This window comes from Temnothorax nylanderi, unplaced genomic scaffold (assembly GCF_030848795.1).
Source record: "Temnothorax nylanderi isolate EJ_2023f unplaced genomic scaffold, tnyl_v1.0 TNYL_tig0032_pilon, whole genome shotgun sequence".
NCBI lineage: Eukaryota > Metazoa > Arthropoda > Insecta > Hymenoptera > Formicidae > Temnothorax > Temnothorax nylanderi.
Genome location: NW_027249094.1, coordinates 154,069 through 174,300, shown reverse-complemented (window position 1 = coordinate 174,300; position 20,232 = coordinate 154,069). Strand labels below are relative to the sequence as shown.

The 20,232-nt window shown below is 43.6% G+C and overlaps 1 protein-coding gene across 11 annotated transcripts in view; it reads right to left on the bottom strand.

The window, feature by feature from the left end:
- The window catches only part of LOC139770720 (bromodomain adjacent to zinc finger domain protein 2B-like), a 150,704-nt gene extending 130,793 nt beyond the window's left edge, over positions 1–19,911 (bottom strand). For 8 of the 11 annotated variants that reach the window (XM_071702845.1, XM_071702839.1, XM_071702846.1 and 5 more), the window contains exon 1: positions 18,777–19,910. The gene's annotated coding sequence lies outside the window, so the exon portion shown is untranslated. Of the gene's footprint in view, positions 1–18,776 lie in introns of all 11 variants that reach the window. The other 3 variants (XM_071702838.1, XM_071702841.1, XM_071702842.1) reach the window with 1 other exon arrangement.
- Positions 19,912–20,232: the final 321 nt, after the last annotated feature.

The following is a 20,232-nucleotide window of genomic DNA, read 5'->3' as shown; positions in this document are numbered from 1 at the left end:
TTATACATCGATAATAAATGTTAAAACGTATCTCATCATGCTGAACGACACAAAGCTAGTGGACACGTTTTGTGTGTAGAAATGTGTCAGACTTCGCTAATTGGCGTGCTGATTTCGGCAGGGACTGTCTGACACAATCCCCATATACAAAACATGCCAATCGGCTTTACCGATCGACGTGAATGGAGGACGCGGTTTAGAGAGAACTGCCATACTAAACGTAGAACGCCACGCTAGGATTTATTGAACTGAATCTCTCACACATGTGTGTCTGCATCTTTCCAATAAAGTATCTAAACGCTGTCGAATGGATGCTATAATTCTCTGCTTCAATCTATTTGGATGTGAACGTATTAAGTACTTATAGCACGATCGATTTACTAAGAAGGAGGTAGGGAATATGATGTTGTTTGAAGAGACTTGGAGAGCCGAAAAAATGGTATGAGATTCATAGTACGTCGCAGTGACATTTATGTCAGACAGACAAATAAATATGAATAATATTTCAGAATTAACACGTTATACACGAGTATTTGCCGCGACTTCCATTCCGACAGTACTCGTTATCATTCCTCATAATCCTCATCCGTCTCCAACTCACCGCTGATACCTACTTTCAAATCCCGAATGCAGAGCCGTAAACTGGATCGCGTATCCAAAGATTCTCTCTCGTATACATACATTTTGAATTATCTAATAGACACCCGCACATGGTGCGGCGCAGGTCGACATTCGCCGGTTTGATGGATAAACGAGAGACCGTTGATTTATAAACCATGTTATTAGCTAGTCGTAACCGAGTTCGTCAACTATTCAGAAACGGCACGTCCGATTCGTCTCTCGCGAGGGCCCGCGCGCGTTTCGGCCCGATCGAGCGCGTAGTTTCGTTCCGCATTAACGCGAGGGAGAACCCGGAGTCTTCCCGCTACTCTCCCTCGGCTCTCCTTCAGCCGGGCTGGTTTCGATCGTGCGAACGAACCATCCGTAGCCCACCAACCAACGATGGAATCGTGTTCCGTGAGTCCGTTGGGTTTGTGCGCGCGAGAAAGCCCGCCGCCGCCGCCGCTTCTCTCCCCCTGGCCTTTGCCACCCTTCCCTACCTCTCTCTCTCATGGAGTATTGAACGAACGAGCGCGAGCAGAGAGGAACCAGGAGACCAGAGGCAGCGCAGCGGCGACCGAGAGTGAGAACGAACGAGTGCCGCGTGGCGAGCGAGGGAAGGAGGGAGAGAAAGAGAGGGAGAGAACGCGAGAAAGAGACAGAGACGTGGAGAAACGAGCTGGGTCGCGTCGATGAGAGAAAGAGGAACAGAGAGAGACGGATAAAGGTACGGGAGAAAGGGAGAAGGATGGAGCCGATGTGAAGCAGGGTAGCCTGGCGGCATACAGCATAGCCAGAGAGACGTGTCGGTTCTGTGGATCCCCTCCTGCCCCCCCCCATTGCCACCTCACCCCTTTCTCCCTCTTTCTCTCTCTATACGTTCCACGTTCTGTCCTCCATCTCTCTCCGTTTCGTTCCGACACGACCGCCGGCTACGGCTCTTCCTCTTTCTCCTTATCGCACACAGTTTCTCTCGCTCTCCCGCAACCGTTTCTCCGCTCTCGCTCCGGCTAGCCTACCTCCGTCCGTAGCGCGCTAAAGTTCTCTCTGAAATGCGACGGTAACACCCTCCTTCCTCCTTCGACCCCTTCGTCCGCGACCCCTTCCTAGCTCGTCCGTTGTTTCTCTCGCTCCCACGCCGTTCCTTCCCGGCGATCCTTTCCGCGGTCCAATCGCGACCCGCCATGCTGTCCAGATTACGGAACGAGCGAAGAGCCGAAAAGTGTGAGTGAGTGAGTGAGTGTCATTGAGTAAGAGAGAGAGAGAGAGAGAGAAAGGTGGAGCGAGAAAGCAACGCAAGAAAAGCAGAGTGAAAGATGGAGACCAGGACTGCGCGTCATCATCAACGTTATCGTCGTCTTTGTCGTTGTCGTTTCCGCGCTAAGTCGGGATACAGTATCTCTCGCAGCGACCTCCGTCTTTCCGTGCCTCTCGAGAATTCTCGCATGAGTGAAGAATCCGAGCGAAATGCCGGCGTTTTTGCCAGTCGTCCACTCGCTTCTTAGGCTCAGGCGAACGCAAATCCCCAGATATTCAGCGCGTCCAAATGAGCGATTTAGGTTTTGGTTTAGCGAGAAGCGTTTTCACGTGAGAGAAATCGACATAGAACGAATGGGGAGAGAGACAGAGAGAGAGAGAGAGAGAGAGAGAGAGAGAGAGAGAGAGAGAGAAAGCTGGAGAGAGGGAAAAAGGGACAGAGAGATAGAGAGCATAGAGGAGAGACATGGAGAGGAGGGATGTCTTCGGTCGGAGGATCGGTCGACAGGAATGCAAATTGGGGGCCACATGTAGGAACCTCCGTCGAAATCGGTTAAGGGGGAGCGACGATTAAACGCTTCTATGCGGCTTCTATTCGGATTGTCTCGACAGATTGGCATTACGCTATCGATCCGAAGCGAAGACGTCAAAACATACGTGGTAGATTGCATGCGAGATGATTAGTTCGAGAATCAACGCGTTTAGAGTTGCAAATAGCAGTCTGTACCTCCAATAGTGAGAATAGTTGGAATTAAAACTTTGGAATTAAAACGATGCGAGTAAATTTCATAATTTTTACATCTCTTGCGCATAGTTTTCGTTTTCAATATAAAATTTTGAGACATAAAGAGTCAAAAATCGAAAATGTTTAGTGAATTCGCTGTTAAAATAATACAGAGTATATCAATTCGAGAAATATCCGGGTTGCACACACACATTACTATACATATTTCATTATGTACAGTAGTTCGATGATGAGCGTGATCACTAACCGATACAAAATTAGTATGGTACAGCAATTCACTTATCACTCATCCATGCAGTAATAGTTTATACGGTGGTATCAGGAAATCATTATAGCGATCAAACGCAATGAAAAGCGGCGCAGAAATTAATGTGAGGTGACGTAACGAAGGGGGAGATAGCGAACAATTAAAATCGAATATAGGTAATCGATAAGATTGGGGGACATGCGACGTGAGCGGCAAGAGGAAGAGGAGGACGAAGAGGAGGGAGGGAGAAAGAGAGAGAGAGAGAGAGGAGGAAGTCGGCGGCGGCGTCGATCGGGAATATCGAATACATTAATCAATAAAGCGCGCGAGAAGACCAGTTCGTCTCTCAGGTTAGAACGGGGAACGAACACTGCGGGAGTAGGAGAGCGGTATATCAATAGAAGACGCGGCCAGCGAATCGTATAATGCAGAAAACCTGAATAGCGGTATTTGTCAGCCTCGTTCTCGCCGAGCCGTTCAATGGCTGATATGTCACAATTAATGCCGGTCCTTGCTTGTATCCTATTCAATGTCTTCCAATTGCTCTATTTTTTTCACATAAATTTCAAGCAAATCGAACTTTGTGAATTATGAACAGGATAACGATAATAAACTATCATCAAAATTGTCGTTAAACTTTAAATTACTAAAGAATTTGTAACAAATAACTGAATTTTAGGTGATTTTAAAGACATTATTAAGTAAATTTTTCAATAAAAAATAAGAAATCTATTGCATTGCCGATTCTTCAAATAACGAAGAAATACAAAAATCGTTTGACTTTGAGTTCGTTTTTTATCACGCCTTTCATTGTTTTGGATTACACTTGAGTAAAAAAAGGTAAATTCGCAGAATAAAGAATCTGATACTTTAAGTATCTTATGCCCGAGATTTTAATAAATCTCGTTTGCCTCGCTCGCTCTTTAGGAACGTTAAAAAAGTAACTTATACAAGCAGCTAGTATATTCATCCGAGAAAAGTACGCAAAAGAGGATTACATCACGCGTACGCGTCCCATTCACTGTACTTTTGAAAGTTTTTCACGACTATAAAAACTCATCCTGCTTGGGTATAATGTCTAACTCTTATTTGTAGCGCGCAATACAATGCAAATGAACGAACACAACGAGAAAAAAAAATGAATAGAAAAAAAGAAGAAATTATCGTAGAAGTACCTAACTAAAGTGCAATACAGATATAATATTTTAATTGTTGATAAAACTAGATGTAGTGATAAATATAATTGTAATAATTGTAAGCTTCTTCACTTGAATTAGCACAAAACTTGGTACACCCGACACACAAAAGAGCATGATGTTCCGAGAGCCGACATCCAAAAGAGAATTAAACATAACGCGCGATCCGCTTCGTGCAGTCCTTATACATGTTTAACGCACAACAGCTGACGTGCGATCGAACTTCGCATATAAAGGTCGCGCCCGATCTCTCGGCAAAAGGGGAACGGACGGAGAATCGGCGATTTCCCGTCGTCGGTCGGCGATAAAAAGCTGGAAAGTTTTTCGGCTTCGCTCGTCAGCACGGGGCGGGGTCTACAGTCTACGGGCATCGGCTTTTTTTATTTTTTTTACCGAAAAGGCCGTTCTCTCCATTTTTTTAAGACAGCTGCGCGACCGACGCGGAATTATTGTGCACTCACCTACCGTGCGCACGCTCCTGCCCGCTCGATACGCATGCACGTGTGTGTGTACGTGTGCGTGGCATGAATCTGTGCCACACACATATAGTTTCAAGAGGCACGTTACGGCGCGCAGCGTCGACCTTCTTATATGGAATCGCGTGCGAGCAGGTACGCTTGAGAAACGACCGAGGGAAAATAATACGGGCGCGCCGCCGGTCGGTGCGTATGCGCGCGTACGTGTCGCGAAATCACGAAACGAATTACTCTAGCTCGACCGCTTCTTCGTTAGGCATGTAAAGATAGCATTAAGATCACGCGCGCGCCTTATCACGTATATGTATAGAAAATAATAACTTCGATAAAATTATGCCGTTAATTTGCAAATTTTATGTCCTCATGCTTTCCATTTCGTTCGATATCTATCGGCCGATCTGTGTGCCATTTCATCGGATATTGCATAAATTATTACCTACGTAAGCTATATCTGTTTAGTAACACGCGAGACATCACTTGGGATTTTCATGCGTGAATTACCGCGGAAGAAACAAAAGACTTGATGTTATGCATATATCACACCTGTCAGCGAATACACGTAAATATGCCAGCATGTAATATACATATAAAGTGGATGAATTTACTGTCTGAACTAGTTCCTGAGCGAATATAAAGATATCCAAAGCCAATTAACATATAAGACATGAAATCGCTTTGGATTTGTTCCGATATATAAAAAAAAAACGTCCGAAACGACGGTAAAAAGATAAGAAAAACGATGAAACACGATATTCGCTTCGCATTAATCACTCCTTCAACTCCTGTATACGAATTGTGATTGCGTCAAGAATGTCGTGTTTGTACCAACAATATATTTCACAAGTAGTATACGTGCGGGTGTCATATTGTGAATCGCGATGTAGCACAAAGATTTGGAGACGAAAAGTGTTCTCTCTGCCCAACAAAATCATTTATAGATATTTTTTTCTCTTGTGATATATAAAAAGGAGAATATTAAAGACTTTATCTAATATTCACAAAATTGATTTTCCTTATTTTATTTTATTTTAATAAATGGTCAAGACGTAACCTTATGATATTCGACATTTACGCGACTTACACGTTCCCACCTTATTACGACTGACACATGAGCAATCGACGGATGCGATCTCTGTATCGTCGATCCATTGTTCGAATATATTGTATAACATCTGTCATTGATCTCTCTCGAGTCCACGCGGAAAGACAAGGTCTGTGTTAAACGAGACAAATAATCACCATGAATGGAACCGCGCGGGTAACAATGCGCCTCTTCGCGACCGTCGATCGCATAAACGATACGATAAATTATTTTTCAGTTTCGCATCAGTGCGTTAATACATCGAACGCTTTCCTCCGCGTTACATTAATTTGTTGCCGATGCATCGTATATTAAATAGATTATTTCAAAACAAATCGCTCACCACTAACAGCTGTCGGAGTTACTCGAGTCATTTATTCAATCCAATTCTCGTATTAGATTATGCTGGAATTTGCCGATATTACATTTAATAGATATCGTTTGCAGAGAAAGAGAGAAAAAAAGAAAGAGAGAGAGAGAGAAAAAGAGAAATTGATATTATTGAATAATCCAATATCTCGGTAAAGCATAATTAAAGACAGAATTATAAGAAAAAGTTTCTCGAATTTTTAATTTTTGAAGTATCTGAAGTTACAATTTGTAATAAACGTTTTAAAACATATAATTCTTCAAAAAGCTTTATGTTTATATTATAAACGATGCAACTGTGTTTATTTTAATTCTAATTAATTACGTACAATTATAAAAATCAAAGGGTACGAAATGCCGTAATCATTTTAGATTACACAATTGACGTAATTAATATAGATTTATATAAAATAGTTTACCAATAAATATACCAGCTGATTTAGTAAGAGCGGTGAAATGGTAAACGTAAATTCGCTAGCAACCCAATGTTCAACTTCAATTTCATACACGTCCGCAGATGGCCATTCACGACACACGAATGTGCCAGTCAACTCGTATCGATCACTCGGTGGCCCTCGTGTAACCGTGTCTCCCCTTCTCCATAATGGGCAACACCTAATGAGTCGATAGACGTCGTTAGGCGTCGTTAGACGTTACGGAAATTCGATTATCACCGAACGCAATGTCGAATATATCGACGCGTTATTCTGCGCGACTCTTACACACGTGATAATTTTTGCTCGAACGTAAACGATCAATGTTTGCATAAACGTGCTCACTCATGCATGCATATGCAACAATACTACGCGTAATATATTTAAATTAGACCACGTCGTTCAACCCATGTCGATTCTTCGGGCGTTACATTATAGGTATTTAGAGAAATACTGTACTAATCATAATTCATAAAGATCAAAAAATTAATTTTTATATTTGTAAATTTGTGTTTTAAGTTAAATTGTGCGTACTTTTAGTGATTTGTTTATTAACGAAATGCGAACCACTCGAAGTCTCAACACACATTCTTCTTATGACACCTTAAATTCTTAATAAGTAAGTAAACAAAGGAGTTATTAGTATCCAACTGACATATGGTCGTAACTGACAACAATATGACTTATTAGCATAATGGTGAGAGTAAGAGCCGATCGAGTAGCCGAGCACAGTGCCCAGAACTAACTCCACTTGACACGGTCATTGTCATTTAAATCATCCAGCGCCAAAGAGTACGCCGCGTAATAGACGTTCATTGTTCTAGCACCAACGCGGAAAAAGATAAATAAGAAAATAATAAACGTACAATGCACCGCAAGTTTTTATCACGGAGAAGAATATCAAAATAAAAATATTCGTAAAATAAAAAAAATTTAACGGCACTTTAACTGAAAAACAAACGAATTTTAATACATATTTATTCATATCCTTAGAGAATGCTTTTCTCGGACAACAATTGCTTTCTTGTTTAATAACAAATAAAGTTTGAAATTTTTCGGTACTAACATAAATCGATTATTCTGTTAGAATATATGTTATGACAATATTACAAAAATTAAAATAATGTGATTAGGGATATATCTAAAGTTCTCGAGATATTTATCAATGGCTATTGACATTTTGTAGATAAACTTGAGCCAAATTTTGCTTTTTGAATATTGCTCTCTTCCGGATAAATAAGAAAACGAAGATTGTAAGTAGCATCACTTGCGATTAGATTACGGTTATTATCGAATAATGCAGAATTTCGTATTTAGACCGCAACTTATAGTTAGATGAACAGATTACATATCCTAATAGTACGTACTAAAGGTACCGAGGGTCAATCACTTGGTGTGGAAACGACCCTCCAATAGAGGCGATCCCGGGAATCGCTAACGGTAAATGGAAAACTCTCTTCGAAGTCCCCTCGTAATATCGCACGATATACAACTATCGTTCGCTCACCGATTTTACGATCGCAGTTTGCCAACGTGCAGTCGTTCCACTTGCGCGGTAATACGAATTCTATATTTAAATGGACACAATTAATTATCAACCGGCAAAAACGGATGTCACTGAACGCTATTACATAAAAGAAAGTGCGCACGTAATCGACACCATTACACGCGCAATATAATATACAGTATATACACGCACGTATACTGTACCATAAATAGGTAAAACGCTAAATGGCATGCGATGTGCTGTGTTCATTCATTTATATGAATTTCGAAAATGCGTAATGTTATGGTTTACGTAACTTATTTATGTCACTATGGGGATTGTGCGTAACATTGAAAACACAAGACATAACGAACGTAATCTGCAAAATGGAACATGTGATTTAATGACACTTAATGACACAACGAGCGTGTGGCATGACTCTTCTTCTCTTTCTCTCACTCGTTTTCTCTAGAAGCAGATCGCTGTTCAATCCGTGATCATTTATAACAATCGTTTTCGAATTCTGGCAAGTCCCCGCAATTTCTCGCGACCAATTATCACGCGTTTCGTCGCAACGGCACGCAAACTACTATTCCATACCTCTGCGTGCGTCTGCCGGCTCTGCCCTCCGGAAGAGAAGCGGAGCTTCTCCGCCCGCCGCCTTTTCTTCCTCTCTCCTCGCCAGCCCGGCTTTTCCAGCTTTCAGACCCTCTCTTTCGACTCGCAGCCACGTAGCGAACAACGAGGCCCACGTTCGATCACCGCCGAGAACCCGGGCGCATCCTTTCTCTCGCCCGTTCTTACGCCTCTCTCTCTCTCTCTCTCTCTCTCTCTCTCTCTCTCTCTCTCTCTCTCTCTCTCTCTCTCTCTCTCTCTCTCTCTCTCTCTCTCACACACACCATCCGCCTTTTGTCCTACCCTCTCGTACACACACAAACGTGCGCGGAACGCGTGCACATGCTCGGACACACTCAACGACGCGCAACCTTTCTACTCTCCTCGATCCGTTCCGCCGACAGTGCATCCACCGCTTTCTTCTTGATTTCACTCGTTTGCACAGAAATCGAATTTCCACGGCGACCGAGGCGACTGACGGTGGAAAGGAGAAAAGAGGGCAGTGCAACAATTGTCGTACAACGATTATGGATGAGATTAAATTTAAAAAAAAAGGATATATTTCTATTTAAAAAGGCACTAGTACCGGAAGTAAAATCGCGATATTGTTGAACGCACGAACCTCGAACGTAATGCTGTTCAATCTAATCAACAATTCGTAATACATGCCGCGGTGATATTATTCATCGTACCACGAAACGCGTGAGATGAGACGATGATTTCAACGTACGATATATGCTCGGTTGGTAAGTTTCCTTGCGCCTATTCTCTACTCCACTGAAAGAGACGCGATCGCCTGCCCTCCTCTCTCTCTCTCTCTCTCTCTCTCTCTCTGTCTCTCGCCCACCTCGCTCGTCTCGCCGAACAACGAATACGACACGACGCGACGTGACTTCTGGACGAAATGTGTGTGCCGGACGGTTGTTGTGTGGAAAGGAACGCTGCGAGATCCGCCTCGCCGCGCCGCGAGGATGGAGCTAAAACGAGTTTCGTGCGCCTGTTTCGGGGGAAGGTCTTTCGCGATGAGTCTACTCGCTTCGCTCACACGAACGAACGAACGAACGAATGAACGCCGCTCGCTCGTGGATCTTGGATTACATTTTAGCTCGGAGATGCTCGTGAACGCTACCTTACAATCAAGAAAGGATTCATTGTGTTGTCGAAAGTACCACTTTACGATTGGAATGCAATCCGTTGTTCATAAACAAACCGTTTTAGTTAGGAAAAGAGGCTATACTGTTTTCTCGTAGAAAAAATATTGTTCGAGCGAGTCATGCAATCGAAGAAAAAAGCATAAGCTAACGTTTTGATATAGATAACAATTGGACATTAATTGCGAGCGACGAATTAATTCTGCATTTTCTGTAATGATGTATGAACAAGTGGAATTTATGTCAATATAAGTCATAAAATATAATCTCTCCGAATACATTCCGATTTGTTTTATTTGGAATAATTTTTGTACAACTTTGTCGTTGATAAATGTATTTAGATTTTCATGTTATGCGATTGTTACACAAAGTACGGGAAGAAGAATGCAAACGAGTTATAAAACGCCTGGAAAATGTACCGATAAAATACTGAGGTTTCACGAGCAGTTACAAAACAGTAGCGGAACGGGTCGATCTTAGAATTATCTTCTGCATACTCCATTCGAGAAAGAAAGAGAGAGAAAGAGATAATTTCACGCTTGGTTGACCGCTGTTTGTATATTCGGAAACCTGCTTACGCAGCCTTGACTTTGTGAACGCCGCCATACATGATATGTCCGCCTCACAGGTTAACATTTGCCTATAAAAATTAATTAGAATAATTCGAATACACTTGTATGAAGTACGTTCGATTATGCAATTGATTATTCCATGAAATCTCCATGTGTATTAATCTCCAGGATTTTTTTCAATTCTCTGACGATAAAAGTCTTTCGGTTTTGAGCTAAAGAATAAATCAAGCTCCCTTTTATACGGCATCGTTTATGGAATGATCCAATACAACTATTAATACACATACATGCACAAAATTACAAGTTACATTTTCTTCCAAGTTCACGATTGTTTTCCTATTTAATGAAATACTGCACGATTGTGCGAATTGCTAATAAAAGATTAGCTTAGCGTGACGACATTTGTGAGACGTAATGATCGAATATATTTCTTGCTGTGAACCACGGGAGCGACCTTCTCTTCTTTTACCCGTCCTCCAAACAATGAATACAATACGACATGACGTATCGCAGACAAAACGCGCGCGCGAAACAATGAACTCAGGAAAAAAAAGCTGGATTTGACGGAGCGAGAGGCCGGGCAAAAAACTGCGTTGAAAGCAAGAGCAGTTTCTCGAAGTCGCCAAACGAATCACAAAGTCCCTCGAATATTCATTTCTGCAATTTTCACGACACGCTCTCCTTCTCTCGGTAAAAAGAGAAGTGCACACGTTATCCTCACATTTTATATAACTTAATATATATTAATATTTCCAATCCTCCTGATAACCAACCCTTTATATACCTTTTAGAATAAAATAGTAAAAGTATTAGAGCCATTTTGTGAGATACATACAAAAAATAACTTACAACTACGATCGCACGGAGACTTTTTCACAATTTTTAATTGTACTTCAGTAAATATCTTGATAAACCAAATTAATGACTATAGCACCGTAATGCTATAATGTACCTACATTATCTTATATTTGCATAGTAAAAAGGAGATTTGCATTTATAAAGTAACAATCGGCTTTGAGTAACAAGTGGCAAAGTTATACGGAAATGTTAACAACTCGAACATTCGTTCGACAAGACACGCTGAGGTAATCATTGCACTGTTAATTTCGACGCAGCTGACGCAAGAAAATTCCGCACGCTCGCAACTACGATAGCCACGCGGAAATGGTCACGACTCGAGATTTTCATGTGTCACTCGGTTGAGACATTCGCAATAGAACTCGCGACGCTATGCTTCAAGTATTGCGGCAATTCTGTCTCGGAAACCGTGTAAATGATTCTTGCGTAAAGAAACTTACCGTTCAAAATAATTTACTATTAACAGCAACTTACTAAATTTACGATATTTCTATGCTTTCTCATATTTGAATAATTCTCATTATTTTTAGTAATTAACATAATTGCCCGATTTTTGAATTATATATCTCTGTCAAAATCCTATCGAGAATTCATGTTTTATTATTGAGAATTCTCATTTTCTCGCGTCACTCATGTTCCGTTTCCGTTTTAAGTTTGAAAAAACGCACGTGACGACAGCCCCGACGACATGGCCGTTGCGTTGCGACGGTCCCCCGTTTCGAACACGAAGCGATTAAGTAACGAAGCACGCTCGCCCGCTCGCGCGCTCGCTCAGTCCCTCTTCTCCTCTCGCTTCTCCGTTCACCCCGTGCACGAGAATAAATTCACCCTGTACGGGTCGCGCGGGGATCGATACGCACGATTATTTCGGGAACTCGCCCCGTCGTCGTCCCTCGAGAACCGACGAGCGGCAAGGCTCGGGAGGAGAGCGCGAGCGAGGGAGAGCGAGCGAAGGCGAAGGCGAGAGAGAGAGAGAGCAGAGAGCCCTTCTCGCTTCCGCTCCCCTTTCTCTCCCTGAAACGGCGAAGGCTGCGCGAGAGATAGCGCGGGGAAAGCAATGCTCGGGAAAGATCGAGCGAGCACGTAGCGACGACAACGACGCGCGCGGCAACGTTTCCCCGGATCGATTTCCGTCGAAAACGCGCGACCGCGGGTCATCGCGACGACTACGGCTCTCTCGTTCTTTGTCCTCGGTGATATATTTTATGCTCGTCTTCTCGCGCGAACGAATCCGAGACTCCCACGATACGAACATTACGAACGTCGTTGCGTGACCGAGCGAGCCGGGGTCTCGCAATAACGGACTAAAAAGTAAAAATTATCCGACGGCGTAACTACGAGCAGCGGTTTCCTCGTCGCGCGCATTATAACTTCGACCAATTTAATGAAGGAAGGACGAAAAAGGAAGAGAAAGAGCGATATATACTATGATATTGACACAAATATGTGCGATGATTCTATATTTTATTATAATTATTTGTGATACTAATAGCAACTTATATTGATATACTAAAATAACGATCACGTGCCGTTAAGTGAAAGCTAGGACAACATTTTCGCATTAGAGTATCGCGTCTGATAAGAGTGATAAGTTTGTACCGCTTTGCCGTAATCCCTTTGTGCATATCCATACATTTGAAGAACTTTTGTTGCAGTTAAATAACAAAGTTAGGACACGGTTATGCGTCCATTCATCAAACTCACTCGAATATACTGACACACATTTATAAAAGATAAGTGTTTCACCGAGGAATATATACAATTCTCTATCCGAGACGCCAATCGTCTCTAACGAGCGGATTGTAATCCACGATCGAAATGTTACGCGCGTGTCAAGTTTCTTTAACGTTTTCGTGCATCTGCTATTTCAAAATCATCATCGGGTAAGGAGAAAAGGAGATCATCAAAGAGGTGCGCACGACGGTCGTCATAATCTCATCGGATTTATAGAGCGTAATGAAACTGCCGGATACCTAAGTTAAGAAACGCTCGATGAATTCTTCGCTACGTATTCTCTAATATCTCCTGCGATTCTCTCTCAGGAGAATAATTTCTTAATTTCTTCTCAATTTCGTTAAATATGTAGACCGGTACAAAATATTAGGCTTCTGTTTTAAAAACAGCATTAGTATCTAAATGAATATGGAGGCTCTTCTATCGCTCTATTCACAGTAGTATCATGAATTTTAAAAAGTATAAATATAAAATTATTCACGGATTCTGGTCTTCGAAAGCCTAATTCGAAAACGTGATTTGTCCATCCACCTACATTGAGAATTAATCAAATTAGTTAAGTTATAAATACGTATTCATTCACAACGTGCTAGCTAGTAGCCTCGACGGATTCATGGTTTCTTTATTCATGTATGCTAATTGCGGCGTACAGATTACGCCGGTCACGAGATTCGATAGATATCGCGGTAAGCTAATCAAGTGCAACAGTCGATATCGATTCCACGAAATGCTAAAACACACGAACATATATTATTGAACACGTTTTGAGCTGTATTTATAATTATGGTTAGACGGAAACTATTAACACTTAGAGATAGCAACATTTGAAAATGGAACATTCTCTCTCAAAATAAAATGTCTCGCATTTTTATATATTTTTAAAATTCATTAACCGAGGGAATTCGTATGATTTCAGCGAATTGAACTTTCAGTGCTATAAAAAAGAGAAAATGTGTCTCGCAAATAAATAAAGATTATTTCCGCAAACAAATAAATATATCATTACCTCGCTTTTACATTTTAAGTAGCTAAAGTCAATAACTAATTAATTTCGGGCTGTCAGTTGGCGCGCCACAAGGAACTTAAAATTTGATAGAGAATCATTTGTGTACAATATTAAATCGCGCAGAGATGACTGAGTGTAACGTTTGTAGATTCGGATATAGGCAGGTCTCTTTGTCGTCGATCACGCGAAGGCTAACGTTCGTACATTACACGTTGCCGGTTTTCACAGCACCGATAAATATCAGCTGCGTCGTACGTCCACCATGGCGTTCCTCGCCTTCGGCGATTAGTCACGTTTCGATTTCGTGGGACGATCGACCGCTGCGCGAAATGGGCCGCCTGCTAAGCAACGCGTTTTAAACGGCCATTCGTGGCCTACGAGCCTGCTACGTGTCCACGTAAATTTTCGTCTCAACTCAACAAGCTCGGATCTTTGGCGTTTATTCGGGACTAGACGCTAGTATTATTGCGACTTATAAAAATAATTATTTTATCTTGGACAATAAGACTTTCGACAATATTATATAGATTAGAGTGTACTTTTAGTAACATAAAGAAATCGATCCACAGTTGTAATATAAACCTTTTATAAACCGAATAATATCAGTAATGATTAAACGATAGCATTTACGTTCCGCGTATCTAAAGCAATTGCATTATCAGTCAGCTGTCGACCAAATGATTAATTGTATCGTTGTGCGCTCGTATATGCGTACGACTTCACGATCGCGATACGAGACGCGACGTTGTTTTCCAAACGTACTTTCCGAAATTTAGCAGCGAATCGATAACACGCAAAATCGTCCATCATCGAGCGTCACGATATTCAGTTTGATTCTCTATTGTTATCAGCACGTCGCGTCGTGGACGTTCTCTCAGCGAGTCGCCTTTGCGCGTTGATTACGACGTGAACGCAATTTAAAACGGAACTTGAACTGAATGAGAGATTATAGGCGTGCGCGCGGCCTTCTGTCGCGTTATCGACCGCTTAATCACCAGCAAGGCGCACCTATCACCGATAACAGCGCGCGGCTCCGTATATTCCTGTATGCGAGGCCTCCGTCCGTATATTCCTCCGACGCGTCAAGACGCGACCTTCCCTCGCCGACAAAAACAAAAAGGAGATCGAATTTAATAACCTGAAGACGGTCGCGAACGATGTGTTCGCTCGACAAACATTCCACAAACAAGCGTCGCACCGTGCGAATTATCCCTGTTTGCCGAATATTTGATGACTGATTATGAGCGTTAGTTTCGCTATAAGCGAAGAGTTCCCGTCGTAAAACTCTCTCATCTCTTTATTTTTACTAAGTTTAAAACATACTCCCATTCGGACGGCCCACTTAACGACTCGCTATCCATCGTTACAGGGTTAATTCGATTATCGTCGCGTCACGGGGCCTAGGAAAAAAAAAGGGCGAGAAGTTTGCGAGTTTCTGACGAACGATACCGGTTCGACCGAGACAAACATCGATCGGACGGGTAACCGACGATACGGATACGCTCATCGCAGATACGACTCATCGGCAGGCGAGACGTGTGTACCCATCGATCAATCCGCAGTGTGCTTCTCCCGCGTTAAGCTAGATCCACAACTAAGCAGAAGTGTGTGCGGTTCACGCACGGTTCATGGATTATGCATAATCTACATAGATCATGTGATAGTTCACGTAGACGTAAACTATTGTTACTCCGGTAGATACCCGATATAGCAACAGCGAACAGCGTCACGTTACGGAGCTTTATGCGAATCGCAAACTTGCGGACCGGTGCTTAATTTCCGGTGGAAAGCAAAATTTTTTCTACTTGTTTCGACTGCACAAAGAGCATAAAAATGTATACGCACAAAACGGCCCTCTTATTATAATATTGTTCGTACATTTCCATAAATTTTTAATTAGGTGTATATACACTAAAATAAAGTTTATCGTAAAGTTGTTATCAAAGTATCTGTCTTATTTTCATGAAGAAACGTATTTTATGAAATCTATGAACATTAGAAGAAACACAAAGCAGAAAAGTTTTCTACTTTTGATAAACGTGCAAAGTTAATTTTTCCAAAATTGTTTGCTTAATACTTATTTGTATTATCCTAAATATAAACTTGCTCCACTACCGATCAAACGAGAGAGTAAAGAACAAAGCATTATGAGAACAAAGCTGCGAAGATAAAGCAGTCTTTACTAAGCGGATCGACCGTTTCGGGAGCGTCTCTGCATTTTCCTTACGAGCACATCGAGAGATTCTTGCGTTAAATGCCCCACCGGGAAAAACGTAGAAAGACGAAAAATGAGGAAGAGAGCCGACCACGACTTCTCGACTGTCGCAAGAAGTGCCCTCGCGAAACGGCGCACATCTCTCTCGCTACTTGCCGCCCGATTTAGGTCGTTAACGGTAAAACGCCGCAAGGAAGCAGCTCGCGCGCGAAACCGAGACAGATCCGTTACCGATGGTGGCTCTCGATTTTGCCGGCTTAGCTCGCGCTCTGAGAACGACGAGAGGACTGGATGCATCTCACGAGAGGACTGAGTGCTGTCTCGCGAAAATTGTATGCCGGGCGGTATCGTTTTTTTTTATCGCTTGATACTTAAACAAATTTCTAGGAAAACTAATGAAGCTTCTAAGCCTAATTATCGAGAGATCACGCAAAATAATTTTATTCGGAAGTTTCTGTCGACTTTTCACAGTTATATGCATGCAAGCGATTTTTTAAATAATATATGTTTATGTTTTTAAAAATTGTGGACTTGTAATTATCGTGGTAATTATTATGGTGGCAGTATCGCAAACGCGCAGATCGATTTAACAAAGAAGAATCACTTGTCCTAGAATAAATATGCAATACCGCAGTGACCTGCTATATACAAGAATCCAACCCCTTGCCCTTCAGGCTATTTCAGATCCGTGTTACAACGGCGGATGCATAATAATTCGGTAATGTCGGGCTTCCCGTAACACACTTTGCCGCACGTAACGCTCGCGAGTTACGTAAGCGCGGAAAAGTGTTAATCGGAGTCGATATTCCAACGGCAAATAATTAATCGCGCCTCCACGTCGTCGATCGCTTCTCCTATGGCTTTTTCCTACGAGATTTCTTACCTCGCTGTCGCGATCCGCTGTGCGCACAGAGAGAAAGAGAGAGAGACAGAAGCAGCAGGAAAGATTTCCGAGCGCGACGGAACCCGACCGCGATCGCTAACGAACGCGTTTCTCGCGCGACACGTCTAATTACTCGAGTCGCTTCCACGCGTCATTCCCTCGAGGACGAACCTCCTTGAAGGACGCGCGAAACGATCCGTTGTGCCATCGCGACATTAACGAAATTACTCGATGTCAATCATTTGACGACGTGGTGCTGCGCGCCGGAGGATTTTTAAGATCTCTCTTTCTCTCTCATTAAATGTCGCTTAACGTGAACCGTACCCAATTGATTTTCACCTCCGCATTTAGATTACAGCTTTAGCTAAAAGTGTGAAACAGCTATAATAAATCGACGTATGTATACGTCAAACTAGCCCAGTCTACAAGGCATCGTAGCATTTACGTAATGCTAAACACTGAGATATGAAATTGTACTCCAATTTTCCAAACATTCTTATCATATCGTTTAATTTGAAAACTAATTCAACTCATTTCACTTCACTTAATCCGTTTTCTGCCCAAAGAGTGTAGAGGTATTGATTCAACTCGTGACAATTTATTAAATTTTGATTCTTTAATTTAAAAGTTCTCTTTATTAATTTTTCTTACTCTTCCGCCTATACGATAACTATACGATATTTAGAAAAAAATATACGGACAGATTGTAGTTAAGCAACATCAGTCAAAATCTAAAATGTCTGGAACGCGCGAACGAGAGGAGGGAAAAACGAAAATAATGTTCCGCTTCTCTTTTTCTACGCGAAACACGCGGAGTACTTTTCGTTCACGTGCACTACCGTATGAATGCGTAATGGAACGACCGAATGCATACGCTATGAGGGAAATGCAAACATACATATTTCACTCGCAGTGCGTGCATTCGTTCGTTCCTTCACATCTTCATATAGCACATAATGCACACGGGCGACAAATATTCATTTGTTTTATGTGGAAGAAACGGCTGGGAAGCTGCGCATTGGCTTCCGTTTCCTTTATCCTTCTTCAAACGTTTCAATATCCAACTGCGATAGGTAATATGTAAATGCTCCATTTATCTACAGCTACGATCGCGAGAGATATCGTTTAATGCCTATATTCCAATCCTTCACTTCTCGCTTCTCGCTGATTCATCTCGCTTCTTAATAGAATTATAATGAATATAATTTCGTTCGGTTTAATTTTTCATGTTACAAATGAAAGAAACACTTTGCATTATTTTTATCGTATTGTTTGAAATCATAAGATAAATTTAAGTGCCGCATAAATTACCATCAAATCTATTTAAAATCGTTAATCTACGTCAACTGTAAAGCTAATTTCGAAGTTTGTTCTACAAGCTGACACGTAAGTTCACGTTACTCCGTTTTAGTTGCTCCGAGATTTGGATTTCGCAAGTTCACGCTAGAGATCAGCGGGAATCAAATTAATAATTCAAATTGTAACTGTCGACGTTTTCCATCTCGAACAAAACATACGTTGGGAAACCGCGTGACGATACGCAAATTTCGCAACGAGGCCAACGAGATTTTCGATCGTGATCGTGAAAAAGAACCGCGGTCGTAGTTATCGCTGTTTATGAAAGAAAAAAAAAACCGCTCACCGATATCGCGCTGCGTCAACGGAATATCGCGTCACTTCTCGTCGCGTATCTCAACCGAAATATCTCGGAGCACTATCTTCGTCCGCAAGATCCCGACGAAGTCACGAGAGGCGCGAGACCGACGACGTGGGGCCGCAGCGCCGCGCGCTCCGCAGTAAGGCGAGAGGGAGATAAAAGAAAGAATTACACTCTTTGTATTGTAAACTCACGAGAGAAACTTCCTGTAGCGGCGCACGTCCGGGCTTCTCTTCCCCACTCCCCCGTTGGCTCCCGCGAGGTCGCCGGGCCGTTTACTCCAGGAACGCACAAACGCGCCGTGTCACCTTCCGCGGTTTCACGAGAGCTCGTCGTCGGGCATCACCGCCGGCCGCTCTCTCACTCTCCGTAGTCTCCGTGGGGGACTCCGCGCTCCGCACGCCGGCCGACGAAAACCGAAATGGGAACGTCGCGCGTCGGTCGGGTCGGGTCGGATCGGATCGCGTCGCGCCGCGTCGTTGCGTGGTGTTGCGTCGCGTTATGTCGCGTCCTCCGATCGCTCGCGAACTGCTCGCGAACGGCGAGTCTCTCTCTCTCTCTCTCTCTCTCTCGCTCGCTCTCTCTCCTTCTATTCTTGGACGCCGCTATTCCACGAACACGATTCCGTTCCCGTCCGCGTCACTTCGCTTACTCCGGGATATCCCCGTTACGCTGTCACGAGGCGACGTCGCTCGTGAAACCGATCGTAGGCCCGTCGCGGTTACGCGTCGCGAAGAAGAAAGACCTTCCGAGGGGGGGGGGGGGAATCTCGCACTCCGCGTCCCGAGCTCGGGTAACACGAGCCACAACCGGCAAGAGACAGAGAGAGAAATTTAAAAAAAACCTTGGCTCGCGCACCTTGTCTTCTCACATTCTCTCTTTCTCCGCTCCGTTGTCTCGGTCTCGTTTGATGTCCCGGCACGGCACGGCGCGGCACGTCACGAACGAACGAGCGGATAGATCGCACGGAGGATAATCGATGCCTATTGTTTCTATCTTTTCTGTCTTCGCGCGTCGAACTGCCCCTCTTCTCACCGCTCTCTCTCTCTCTCTCTCTCTCTCTCTCTTTCCCCCGCGCACTTTCGACGCACTGCAGTAGACAGATGACACACGGTACGCCCGTCGTTACTAATACACGTTTCTCCCGTGTCGCGTGTCACGCGATGGATTCACTCGCGCTCGGCTGCCGCTGCTTCGTCGCGCTCACGCTTGTCCGCCCCGAGAGATCAACGGAGTTGGAGGCCGTGCACGGTCACACGTCTCTCGCTCGACACGTCCGAACGTCGCGGGCGCCGATGGCGGAGTGAAACCGGTGGCGCCGCGAGCCCCGACGCTGGCGCCCCCTCAACTCGCGGTGGCGGCCGCCCACCGGCACGGCGCGGCGCGGCGCGGCGGACGGAGGGACGGAGCCGCGCGCACGTCGCGCGCGCGACCGCGACGCTCTTCGGAGCCGGAATAGGAACAGGAATACGCGCGCCAATGGCACACACACACATACACATCCACACGCTATTCGTGCACTCGCACACGCGCGCGCGCGCGCGCGCCGAAAAGCCGCGCGGATACGACAGCTACACTCCGCCGAATCTATAATGGATATTCGCACCGACGGACCACCTGGCCCACCGACGTCTCTCCCCCCCTTTCCTA